The sequence below is a fragment of the Eptatretus burgeri genome, chromosome 3 (genome assembly GCF_056783735.1).
Source record: "Eptatretus burgeri isolate ZD-2024b chromosome 3, Ebu_testis_v1, whole genome shotgun sequence".
In the NCBI taxonomy this organism is placed as follows: Eukaryota; Metazoa; Chordata; class Myxini; order Myxiniformes; family Myxinidae; genus Eptatretus; species Eptatretus burgeri.
Window position 1 is genome coordinate 103,921,370 of NC_140963.1, and position 12,842 is coordinate 103,934,211.

Here is a 12,842-nt window from a genome sequence, read left to right on the forward strand (position 1 = left end):
ATAAAAGGGGAACCCAACAGTGTTTTTGAGTCCTTTTTGAGTCGATGTCCATGTCAGCAGTAACAGTATCAGTATCAGTATCAGTATTAGTATTAGTATTAGTAGTTGTTTGTTCATGTTGGCAGTAGTAGGTGAGTGTGAGGGGGAGGGTGTGGGTTATGATGGATTGTCCTTGCGTCTGCGTGTCCACGGGTAGGAGACATCTTTTCACCATTGTTTGAAGTTCTTCGCGGCTAATTTTTTTATGGGGCTTTTTCAACAATGAGCTATAGCTTGTTTTTACGATTTAGGTCTATTCATAACGGGTTGGACAAATGCACAATGAACTAATAATGTGCATAGAGCGCTTTGATTACTTATAGATACGATATACCAACAAATAATTATTGTGAAGCCGGCGTTCACAAACTATGCCCAACGATAGCCTAACTTATCCATATCGTGCGGCAGTTTATCTTTGCCGGTGACGTGGGGTTTGCTATTCATAGGCTGCCACTCAACGATTTAAATGGCTGCATCTCCACTATTGAAAGTAGATGCTTGCGCTCAACAATTGGATTCTTTTTTACACTCAACGACTTTTAAACGGTACCACTCAGCTATTTTCATTGTTTACAATGAACGATTTAAATTGCTGTCACTCGCCTTTGTTTTTTGACGCTGGGATTTGGAAATTTGAAGCGTTTCTTCTGAACGTGTTAAAACGCTCAAACTCGACTATTTTAAATAGACGCTGCCGATGGACAATTGGAATCATAGCCAAGCTAGACATCAAAGTGTGAACATCCTCGTCATGCCGAAGAAAAGTTTGAAGAATGCTGCAAATAAGTGTCCTGGCCGTGGCCATGGACGCTGACGCAAGGACGATCCATTATACCGACGTCTTTCAGCCTATGAGTAACTTAAAAGTAACGTCTGTCGACGTGTGGCAACGATCGCGTAACGTGCCAACAACACGTTAATCATAGGTTAGAAATAAGTTTCGGGTACGCTAAACATTACCTCGGCGTGTCTCAACTTATGATTAACTTACAAGTAGCATGTGTTGACGTCTGTCAACGATCGCAGACCGTGCATACAACTTGTGGCCAGTGTAGCGGAACGTGTGAGTCATACGCCGGCATACATCGTGAAATTTCAAGCATGCAAAAATTTGAGGACAACCAAAAAGCACAACGTTTAAAGCCAACGTACAACGACGTATGGCAGTGTTTTTCAGCGTGCTCTCAATGTTATCAAAACTTACCCATAACGTATTCAACGTGTGCCAGCGTTTTAGAAAAAAAATTAAAAAAATCGGCATACGTTGGCTAAAACATCAAGGTGTGACCGGGCCTTAAAGAAGAGAAAAAAGGAAAAGATTATATTATTGCTGATGTTAGTTTAATTGTCTTTGGTTAAAGTTTTACATTTTTTTCTTCAATAAATGGAGGAGAGAGTGAAGACCTTTCTCGAGATCTTTCTATTTTAAAAAGTAAGATTCAAATGTACATGTTGGAAACAAAAGGTTTTCACACTCTGTTGGAATTTTTCTCATAAATAAATGAGTTATTGTCTCAAATGTAAAAATAAATCAAATTCTAAAAATATCTCGTATATTAAAAGTAAAAATAATGGGGTTATACAAAAAAGGATCTGTTGAGTGTGTGGCTCTAAAAGTAGTAAATTAATCTCCAAACAAAAACATGGGGGAGATATACAAAAAAAAATTTTGATCAGGAAGTACATTTACAACTGGAATACCAGGGAAATTACATATACCAGTGTATTCTTTCTGTGGTCCAGGAACAAACTTGGATAAAAGATTAGATGAGGCTAACAATCCTAAACCTTGGGCTCATCCTATAAACAGAGTTGATGAAGCGTGTATAAAGCACGATATTGATTATGGAAACAGCACGATATTGGATGAAAAACACGAAGCAGATCGAGAAATGTTGTATAATTTCTTTGATCCAAAATCCAACCTTGAGAGAAAAAATTGATAGGTTCATCGTGAAGAAGATGATCAGTGCTAAATTGAAACTTGGGCTTGGAAATTCAAAAAACTTAGAGGCTCTAATTGATGTCATTAAGATTGAATCGCAATTAGCTGATGAATTACATAAACTAATAATCACAAAGTTTCATAGAAGGAAGATTTATTCCAAAGAAGTTGATTATATCTGGTCCGCTGACTTGATTGAACTCAATAATGATAAGGAGTACAAGTATGCTTTAACCGTTATTGATTTGAGGAGTCGATGTATGTGAGTTGTCCCTTTGAAAAACAAAACAGGTAATACTCTTATGTTTGCCTTCCAACAGATATTTAATAAAAGCAAGAGAAAACCTAAAAAAAATTGTGGACTGATTTGGGCACAGAGTTCGACAACAAAACATTTCTGAATTTTCTTTAAAATACCGGCCTTGCATTATACAGTACCTTTAATGAAGGAAAAGTGGTTGCTGTTGAGCGTTTTAATCGCACGATTAAAGAGAGACGATATGAACAATTTCCTTGACTCGGTTCTCAACAATGGTTATCTTTAATTGAGGACATTGAAGATAAGTCCAACGATATGATTCTTACCTCAACAAAATCCAAGCCATCAGAAACATTTACAAAATTAAAATATGAAAAAGAGATTAATCTCAGATAGCCTAAGTTAACAGTTGGTGATATAGGAAGAATATATAGGTGGAAATCTCATTTTGAAAAAGGTTATACTAAGTGGTGGATAAAAATTGAAGTAATAGATACAGTTCCTTGGACTTACAAATTATACTATTTAAAAGTAGAAGAGATTTTAGGTTCATTTTATTCACAGGAATTACAAAACACAAAGATAATAAATTTAAAATATAAAACATTCAAAAATTGACTCCACCCCTTATTTGACTCCCAACACAAGCCACGCCCATACAAGCCACACCCACACACCACATTCACATCCATCATATCCACATCCGTCATACAATGATTAGCTCATTGGTTCGCCACACAACATGTTTATTTAATTTAAAATATTTCTCCACCCATTCAAGCCACACCCATACAAGCCACACCCATGCAAGCCACACCCACCCTCCGCACACCCATTCATCCCACCCCATACCCTTCCCCACTCACACAAGCCACACCCACAAAGCCACACCCCTTCATCCCACACCTCCCCTCCCCTTATGCACCCCCACCTTTAACCCACCACCCCCCCTCATCCCACCTCCACCCTTCCCCACACACATAAGGGGAAGGGAGGGGTGGGGTGAGAGGTGGTGGTGGGTCGTTGGGGGAGCGCACCTACCCCCCCCCCCCCACTCTTTTTTTTTACACCTCCTTTCTCCTTTTTTGTATAATTGAGAATTTAATAATTGTAAGTAAAGCATTTATAATTAATGCTTAAAACGTACAATATAATTCACATTGAAATATCTACAACAGATTTTATGATATAATGTTTGTTTGAGTGAGTCAGTGAGGGGACTTGAATCATCTGAGTGTTTCTTTCCTGTTAAGACACACACACACACACACACACACACACACACACACGTATTCATATTAAATGACACACCTGTGAATACCTCAGGAGGTGTCAGAATATGACATCTTGGTTTAAAAGTAAATATATCTTAAGCTTCATATATTCGATTCAGTCAGAGAAATGAATAATTACCTGGGGTAGACTCTGATGACTGTTTTGAACAAGAGCCAACATATCTGTGCTTTCTTTGTGATTGACACTGTAAAAACAGGAAACACAGGCACTCATTTAACATAATTGTATTTTATTATTTGTACTACCTTTCCAGTAAATCTTCCGAGAACAATGAAATTTAACATCATTGTATTTTATTATGTTTGATACCTTTCAAGAAAATCTTCAAAGGATGTTGAAACATTGGGTAAATTCTGTGATGTCGGAGGTCTCAGAGGCAGGTTATTCATGCATTTTTTCAGGTCGTTGTGAAATGCCTGACAAAACGAACTGGATTTCTGCCAAGACGTCATTCAGAGCTTTCCATTCCTTGTGAAGATCATTAGCATGCCAATTCACCTCGTCTGCGAGTGAGTTTGAAATGCTGCAATAAAAGGGAACATAAATAATTAGTTATGTAATTAATCGTATACAATCAAAATGAAGACCAATTACTGCACCACAGTCCCAAGAAGGAAGCCAGACTTAACGACACACACACACACACACACACACACACACACACACACACACACACACACACACACACACACACACACACACCTCATTTTTTTCATTTCTGTTCCTCACAATTCGATCACACACAGACACACACACATGGACACGCACACATGCACTATATAGGCTTGCATTAACAGTTTAATAGTGCATGAAACTTACCAATGTTGTGATGAGTCATATTCTTCCTCAGATGAAAGATGGTTCATCTCTGTTGGGCCAAACATTGGGTCATAAAGCAAATTCTTGTTCATTTCCGTTGGGTCAAGATGAGAGAAATGAGAAACCGTAAAAAAAAAAGAGATTTTCGAATGAGAGAAATTCTGCACTATTTAAGCATTTTTGAGGAAGTCAGTTTGGATATTTTCCCAGGCTTGTCTCATTGTTCTCTTTCCTGTTTTTCAGCTGCACCCAGCACAACTGTCAGACTGTGTTCCACTCCCTCAAAAATTTAATGTTTGTGTTTGAGAAAATATTCGAGTATAGAAAATATTTAATAACAGATGAGTGCTTCAAAACAATTTTATAAAATAGAACATAAATGTTTGTTGACTCTATATAAGTTTAATGTACATGAGTGGTACCAAAATATGCTCAGACAAGAGCATTAAGAGAGGTTTATCAATTCATGTCTGCTCAACAAAGATACTTCAAGGTATAAAGAATAGTGTATTAAAAGAGACGAATAACTTTCAACATTACCTTGAATGTATATGCAAGAGAAACGATGTTTATTGAGAGATGAATCTTATTAGAAATTATGAACACAAAATATTCTCAGAGACTGTTCGTAAGAAAGCTCGAGCAGCAATTGATGATAAAAGATATATAATGAATGATGGAATAAATACATTACCTTATGGGTTTAAAGTATAAGTATTAATAATATAAAAATGGGGTTGGGGGTTTAAACGGGCTACTGCCGCCTTTAAAAAAAATTGATGAATAAATTGAGTTATTTCTGAAAATAAAACACGTATTTATAGGATCTCTATTTGACGACTCAATTTGATCAAATAAATGATCTTATGAAAGGGAGGTGAAGCCCAGCCCCCGGCAGGGGAGTAATATCAAAAGGGAGGTGTTTGACGAAGTAATGTGTTCAAGTTTGAAAAGGAGAAATATGAGTGAGCGGAAGCGAGCAAATATTGTGACTTTGAGAAATGGGACACATTACTGCATCAAACCCTTCCTTTTGATACTACTTCTTTGCCACATGGGACTTGTCTCATTGCCACGTGGACTTGGCTCTTTGCCATGTGGACTTGCATCTTTGCCATGTGGGACTTGCCTCTTTGCCACTTGGGACTTGCCTTTTTGCCACGTGGGACGTCCCTCTTTGCCACGTAGGACTTGCCTCTTCGCCACGTGGGACTTGCCTCTTTGCCATGTGAGACTTGTCTCTTTTCCACGTGAGACTTGTCTCTTTGCCACGTGAGACTTGTCTCTTTGCCACGTGAGACTTGTCTCTTTGCCACGTGAGACTTGTCTCTTTGCCACGTGAGACTTGTCTCTTTGCCACGTGAGACTTGTCTCTTTGCCACGTGAGACTTATCTCTTTGCCACATGGGACTTGCCTCTTTGCCATGTGGACTTGCCTCTTTGCCACGTGGGACTTCCCTCTTTGCCATGTGAGACTTGTCTCTTTGCCATGTGAGACTTGTCTGAACCTGAAAAAAAGAAAGAGAAATTCAATCAATTAATTATATTTTGCACCTTCTTAGCTTGGTATTGATGTGGTTTACTATTGGGGCAGCCTTTTGATTTTGACTGGTGAACCTCAAGTGTTATTGCAGAAGGCCCTCCAATGGATGGTCTTACAGGGTTATGGGGTCTTATGGGACTAAGGGTTATGTGGGGTCCACAGGGGTCTTACCAGTGTTCAGGGTTTAAAAGGGATTTGAAGTGTCTTAATGGGTCTTCAGTTTTTTTTAAAGCTTTTTAAGGGGTGTATCGTGTACAAAGATTCTTAAAAGGCTTAAAATGGTCTCTAGGTGTCTAAAAGGTCTTGGGTTCTAACAGGGATAAGGGCTGTAAAGGTCTACATGTCTAACTGGTATGTTCCAATTGTCTGTAATTAATAGACATCGTCAAGGTTCAATAAATAATAATAAATAGACATACTCAGAGTCCAACTCACGTTCAAACAATACATAATTAATAGACATACAGGTGTCGACCAAGACCACCTCGTTGAGGGTTTACTATCCACCCTTGTTCTTCAGTTTTATATGCAGTACCAGTAGTCACACATTGAGAAAATGGGGCTCGATACTTTGAAGGTAATTTGAAATTTGAGAGCTTGTCACGATGAAATAATTGAAAGAAATTTGTTTATTTAATGATGATACAGAGAATATAATTCATGAAACTGAGATGTCATTTTTTAAATTAAAACCAAATAAGATGCATACATGCTGGTTTGGGATATACTAGTGGGGTGTGCTTACACATTGTGTAAGCATACGAACCGTGCTTCCCCATTGTCTCTGGTCGCTCACCTGCATTTTATATTTCGTTGATTTATTTTCATTTATGGATGCTTTCCGACGGTTCTGTGATTTTTTGGGGGGGATTTTTTTTCCTGGTGTAATAGCTTTGATGTCCGTCGGCACACAAAATTACCATGTTTCCCCATTGTCTCATGTCGTTCACCTGCATTTATTTTTTTGCATTTATTTATATTTTAATTATGGATGTTATCCAATGATTCTGTTGTTTTTTTTTTTGTTTTGTTTTTTTCCGGTGTACCGGCTTCAATGCCCATTGGCATGCAAAATTTCAGCTTTCTACGTCACCTGGAAGGTACCGATCTTTAATATCAGTCAGTTTGTGAGTGAGTCAATCAGTTGTTAGAAAGAGCTATATATATATATATATATATATATATATATATATATATATATATATATATATATATATATATATATATATATATATATATATATATATATATATATATATATATATATATGAGATAAACAGGAATAATGGTGATGAAATGTAGTGCATTTGCAATGAGAAGCGCTACCGATATTGACTTGTCTTATGGTGTCTTGTTTTCGAGAGACTTGGAGGAGTTTATTTTGTTTAACTCTGCACCCATGTAAAGTCATGCCTGGTGTTGGCTTAATGGTTAGGGTGGTGGGCTTTGGATCTGAGGGCCCTGAGTTCAAATCCCACTCAGCTGTTGAATTAATACCAGGTGGGGTTAACTTGACCTGTCATCCTTCCGAGGTTGGCAAAATGAGTGCCAGCATGCTGGTATACTGTCGGAGTGTGACCCGTCCAGGATTATGCCCAATAACCAAGGAGACTGCTTCGGCAGCACCAACGCTCTGCACAGAGTATGGTCCCAATCTCTCTCTCCGTGTAAATTCTACGGCAGACCTCCGCCGCATCGATTTTGCAGATTATAATACATACAATGGAAGAATCTCTCAATGGAAATCTTAATAGAATAAACCGCTGGACAGTCTAACTTGAAAAGTGGATATTATCGCTAAATAATAAATCAAACTCCCGGAAGTTATACGGGACATTTTCACAAAAGCGGGTCAGGTAACGGTAAAGACTGTCCGATAATTTTTATCAAGCATATATTGCCCAGTCAGTGCAGAGGCCTCATGGTGATCCTGCGTTGCTGACATCATTTGAACATTTTTCTAGGCCTTATAAGGGGTTCAAGCACAATTTCGAGAATATCAAAGAAAGTTGATTTTTGAGTTTGTTCTTTACCGTTACCTGACCCGCTTTTGTGAAAATGTCCCATACAACTTGTCTGGGAGAAGAAAAGAAAACACCCTTGCCACTCCCTTAAGGAGCAGGTGTTTCTCGTAGATTGGAGTGGAGCACCGCAGCAAATTTCAGTCGATGTAGATCGTAGGAGATCACCGCAGCAGATTTCAGTAGATCCCTGCCGAAAACCCAGACATGAAAATGGAAATATTGTGCTCCGTAGTGAGCGGGGCCCTCAGTCGAACAGGATCGGTTGCGGCAGGCGAAAAGGGGAGTTTATTTTGGTTAACTGCAGGGAGGGAGTTCATTTTGGTTCACCGTGCACTTTTTGCATAACGGTATATCGATATACGTACATCGATATCAAATCAATCGGTTGAAAATTCTTCCTCAAATGAAAGATACTGTATATATATATATATATATATATATATATATATATATATATATATATATATATATATATATATATATATATATATATAAATGTAGAGTGAGAGGGTGTGGTGAAGCTGATCCTGTCACCATTTGCTTTGCAACTTGCGGTGCTGCACCAGTGTGCTTCATGTCCCTCCAAAAAATGTTCTATAGACCAAAAAATGTTCTTTAGAATTTGTATTATTATGTGTTGTTGAACTATTGAGTTCTGTCGAGTTTCTGCAAAATATTTTTTGCAGAGGTATTGTTTTTTTTGTGCACAAAGTCGAGTTTTGTGAAAGAGCAAGACGCAATGGATTAGGATGCTGCAGTGCAAAAGGAGCAGCAGAAAGAGAGGGGTGGGGGAAACAACAGCAAGGATGATGGGCAAAATAGACGGAAATGGACATATAAGGAATGTAGATAAGAATGAGGGGGAGGAGTGTACATGGTGTATACAGAAGCAAACTCTCAGAAAGGAAAAACTGAAAATTTGGAAGGAGGTTGGTTGTGGGGTGGGTTAATGGGAGTATAAAAGATCATGGTTTTGTGTGGCGTGATCTGCGATGGTGGTGGAACAGCTTTCGCGATGACTTGGAGAGATGAATAACATTGGAGGGAATGTGAACATTGATCCCACAGGTGGGAAAAATGAGGAACGAATGAATGCAGCTGAGCAGTGATTCTGGATTTTTAGAGTTTCTCGAGAAGGGGATTGCCTTTGGACCATGTGCATCCTGCAGAAACCTGGCGGTGGGGGTGGGGGCAGGGGGAGGCAAAACAAGGAAAGGGCAGAGGGTGCAAGACCATAAAGGAGGTTGGAGAAGACAGAGACCACCGACCTGTCTGTGATGTGAAAGGGATAGGCCCATCGACTCGGCCTCATCGCGGGAGATTCCATTAAACTTCAAGGCCTTGGTTTTCATTGCGTCAAGCTGAGAAAAATGTGAGGCATGGGTACCAGCCCAGTAGGGAGAGCAGCAATTCATTGAAACCGCAAATGAAGGCCTTGTACAGTCGTGGCCAAAAATATTGCCATCCTTGCACTTTTTTCAATTAACTCAATTTTCTCAAAAAATAAGTTGAAATTGGCAAAACTATTTGGTCTCCACAATTCTTTATTTCACTGTTAATATTGCAGAACCTTTGTTTTTGATTGAGAACTTAATATATACTTTTAAATCAGAAAATACAAAGAAATGGCATTGACAAAATTATTGACACCCTCGACTTAATATTTGGTAGCACAGCATTTTGACAAAATAACGACAGTCAACACCTCCTATAGCCATGAACGAGCTTCCTACACCTCTCTACTGGCAGTTTGGCCCACTCTTCCTGTGCAAACTGCTCCAGTTATCCCAGATTTGAAGGGTGCCTTCTCCCAACTGCCATTTCCCCACAGGTATTCAATGGGATTTGGATCTGAACTCATTCCTGGCCACTTCAGAACAGTCCAGCGTTTTGCCTTGAACCATTCCTGGGTGCTTTTTGAAATGTGTTTGTGGTCATTGTCCTGCTGCAAGATCAATGACTTTCGATGGAGACCCAGCTTTCTGACACTGGGTTGAACATTGCTCTCCAAAATGCCTTGCTAATCTCCTGATTTCATGATGCCATGCACGCATTCAAGGCAACCAGTGCCAGAGGCAGCACAGCAACCCCAAAACATCACTGAACCTCCTCCATGTTTGACTAGGGAAGGTGTTCTTTTCTTTGAAGGCTTCATTTTATTTTCTGTAAACAAAGAGATGATGTGAATTACGAAAAAGCTCTAATTTGGTCTCATCTGTCCACAGGACATTCTCCCAGAAGGATTTTGGCTTGTTCAGGTGTGTTTTGGCAAACTCCAGTCAGGCTTTCTTATGTCTCTCTCTCAACAGTGAGGTCCTCCTGGGTCTCCTACCATAGAACCCCCTTTCATTGAGTTGAAACTGTTGTATAGATGGTGTGAATTGAAACTGTCATACGTTGTGTTTGAAGGTCAGCTTGAATCTGTTTGGCAGTTGATCGAAGTGCCTTGTCCACCATTGGAAATTGTAACACTCCTCCGCTACAATCTTCGATCAAGTTTTTTCTTGTGGCCACATCCAGGAAGGTTGGCTTCAGTGCCATGGGCCTTAAACTTCCTGAGAACATTCCGTACGGTGGACACAGGAACATCAAGGTCTCTGGAGATGGACTTTTGGCCTTGAGATTGTCCATGCTTGGCTACAATCTTGTGTCTGACCTCCTCAGACAATTCTCTGGTTTTCTTTCTTTTCTCCATGCTCATTGTGGTACACACAGTGGCACAAAACATCAGAATGACTCCTTTTTCTCGATTCAAAGTGGCAATGAGTGATTTTTTTTTATATTTCAGGCACCTGCAACTCACCATTGGTGAGTTAAATTCCAAAGTAAATGAGAATCACCTGCTTAAAATCTAATCACCACAGGACATTCTCCCAGAAGGATTTTGGCTTGTTCAGGTGTGTTTTGGCAAACTCCAGTCAGGCTTTCTTATGTCTCTCTCTCAGCAGTGAGGTCCTCCTGGGTCTCCTACCATAGAACCCCCTTTCATTGAGTTGAAACTGTTGTATAGATGGTGTGAATTGAAACTGTCATACGTTGTGTTTGAAGGTCAGCTTGAATCTGTTTGGCAGTTGATCGAAGTGCCTTGTCCACCATTGGAAATTGTAACACTCCTCAGTGTTATGTGTCCACAGGACATTCTCTGTCTCATCTGTCCTCTGTCTAACACTGTGGCAAAATCCTAACAACTTCTAAAAGGTTCCAATAATATTGTCCAGGCCATTTTAGGATTGTTGTATGGAATAAGCAAAGATTTAGAATTTTTTTCAGCTTTTTTGTTTTGTTCCATTGCAAACCAAAGAAATACATATGTGGACACCAAAATATTTTTAAAGTTCAACTATTTTCTGAAATAAATGGTGTGTTATTTGAAAAAAGTGCAAGGGTACCAATATTTTTGGCCATGACTGTAGGTGGATATTTGTTCAGGTCGGCCAAGGAAAGGCTTTGCATGACGGGATGCCCAGTCGGCGGTTGGCTTTGGAGGCCAACTTTGAAATGTGGTTTGAACAAGAAATATCATGGCTGATAGTGAGACCCAAGAGGTTGAGTGATCTTCAGAGGATTGTTAAGAAAGTCGATGGGAGGGTTTGCCAGACATCCTTTCAGAGAGAAAGGCGGAGTGTGTGAGATTTGTCAAGATTGACATATTCCAGGTGTTTGAACACCCTGTATTTTTTTTTAAATCAAGGTCTCGAGAGGGAAGAGGCTGCAGCCTGCCTATCCGAAAGATGAGGGACGTCACGGCAGAGGGTGGTGTCATCAGCAAATAAATAAAGGGGATTTTCCAGAGAGTGAGAGAGATTGTCGATGGAGATTTGGAATAGGATGGGGCCAGAACACTGTGTTGAGGTATTTTAACCTTGACAGGGAGAGGAGATGAAACAATACTGTTGAGAGCCACCTGTTGGCTGCAAGAGTAGAGGGAGTCAGTAAGCCATGGGTGGAGTTGGCCTTGGATGCCCAAGGCAGAAAGTTTTTGGAGAGCAGAGCGGATCCCAGATTTTTTTCAAAAGCTTAAGATATGTCTGGAGAGATGGCTCTGATCAAATGTCTGAGATACAAGGCCTCCATCCATTGTTTGAAGAACAGAAGCAGCATGTCCAAGGTAGAGTAACCTGGTCTGAATCTGTGTTGATGATCTGCGATGAGGTCTTTGTAGAAAAGGAATGGTTTTATGTTTACTATCATGGTGGATTCCATGACCTGGCTGATATATAATTGGATGTAAGCTGATAGGTCTGTATTTAAAGTGATCGTTTTTTGCACTTTTTTATGTAATGCAGTGATGTTGGCTGATTTCCAAGCAGATTGAAGATGACCTATGGCAAATGATTGTGTAAAAAGAGCAAAAAAAGAGGATATGCAAGGGTATCAGAGCAGGTTTTATAGAACATGTGAGCTGATGGGGTCTGTGTAGTTGCAGAGTCAGAGTCGAGGGTTGCTCGAAACCTCTCCACCTTGTCAGGTGCAAAAGACACAGAATCCATGAGCAGTTGGGTGCAACCTGGTATGGTGGGTACAGAGAGCGAGGTATTGGAGATATCACTTAATTGTGCTTTATCTTTTAAACAAATGCAACTTTGGACTCCATCCGCTGGCCCGTTGGCCATCAGTCAAGTGAAGAACCTTGGGTTATTAAACGTGGTTTGCAATGATAGCATATGGTTTCAAAGGCTCATGGAAGAGCATGTTCAAATATCACATGTGAGGCAATAATATTAGAAAAGACAAGTGCACTTTTAGAATGTATAGCAATGGAATAAGGAGAATGGATAATTCTAATCTGTATGACATTTGAACCTGTGGTCATGGCACCAAGAGGCAGAGGGGCTCAAATTGTAATGTGAAAATGGTCACCTGATGTAACAGTAAAGAAAGTGACAAAAAGGACATTGACTGTAACCCAGCAAT

The 12,842-nt window shown here is 39.7% G+C and overlaps 1 protein-coding gene and 1 long non-coding RNA gene across 5 annotated transcripts in view; one reads left to right on the forward strand and one right to left on the reverse strand.

The window, feature by feature from the left end:
* The window catches only part of KCNH6 (potassium voltage-gated channel subfamily H member 6), a 556,858-nt gene that overhangs the window by 144,525 nt on the left and 399,491 nt on the right, over positions 1-12,842 (forward strand). The gene's annotated exons all lie outside the window — the stretch shown is intronic.
* On the reverse strand, positions 3,317-4,590 carry LOC147030569 (uncharacterized). The gene is made up of 4 exons (XR_015056448.1): positions 4,362-4,590; positions 3,852-4,065; positions 3,660-3,726; positions 3,317-3,491 (listed from the first exon to the last, which is right to left on the reverse strand). It is a non-coding gene; the product is annotated as an uncharacterized LOC147030569 (long non-coding RNA).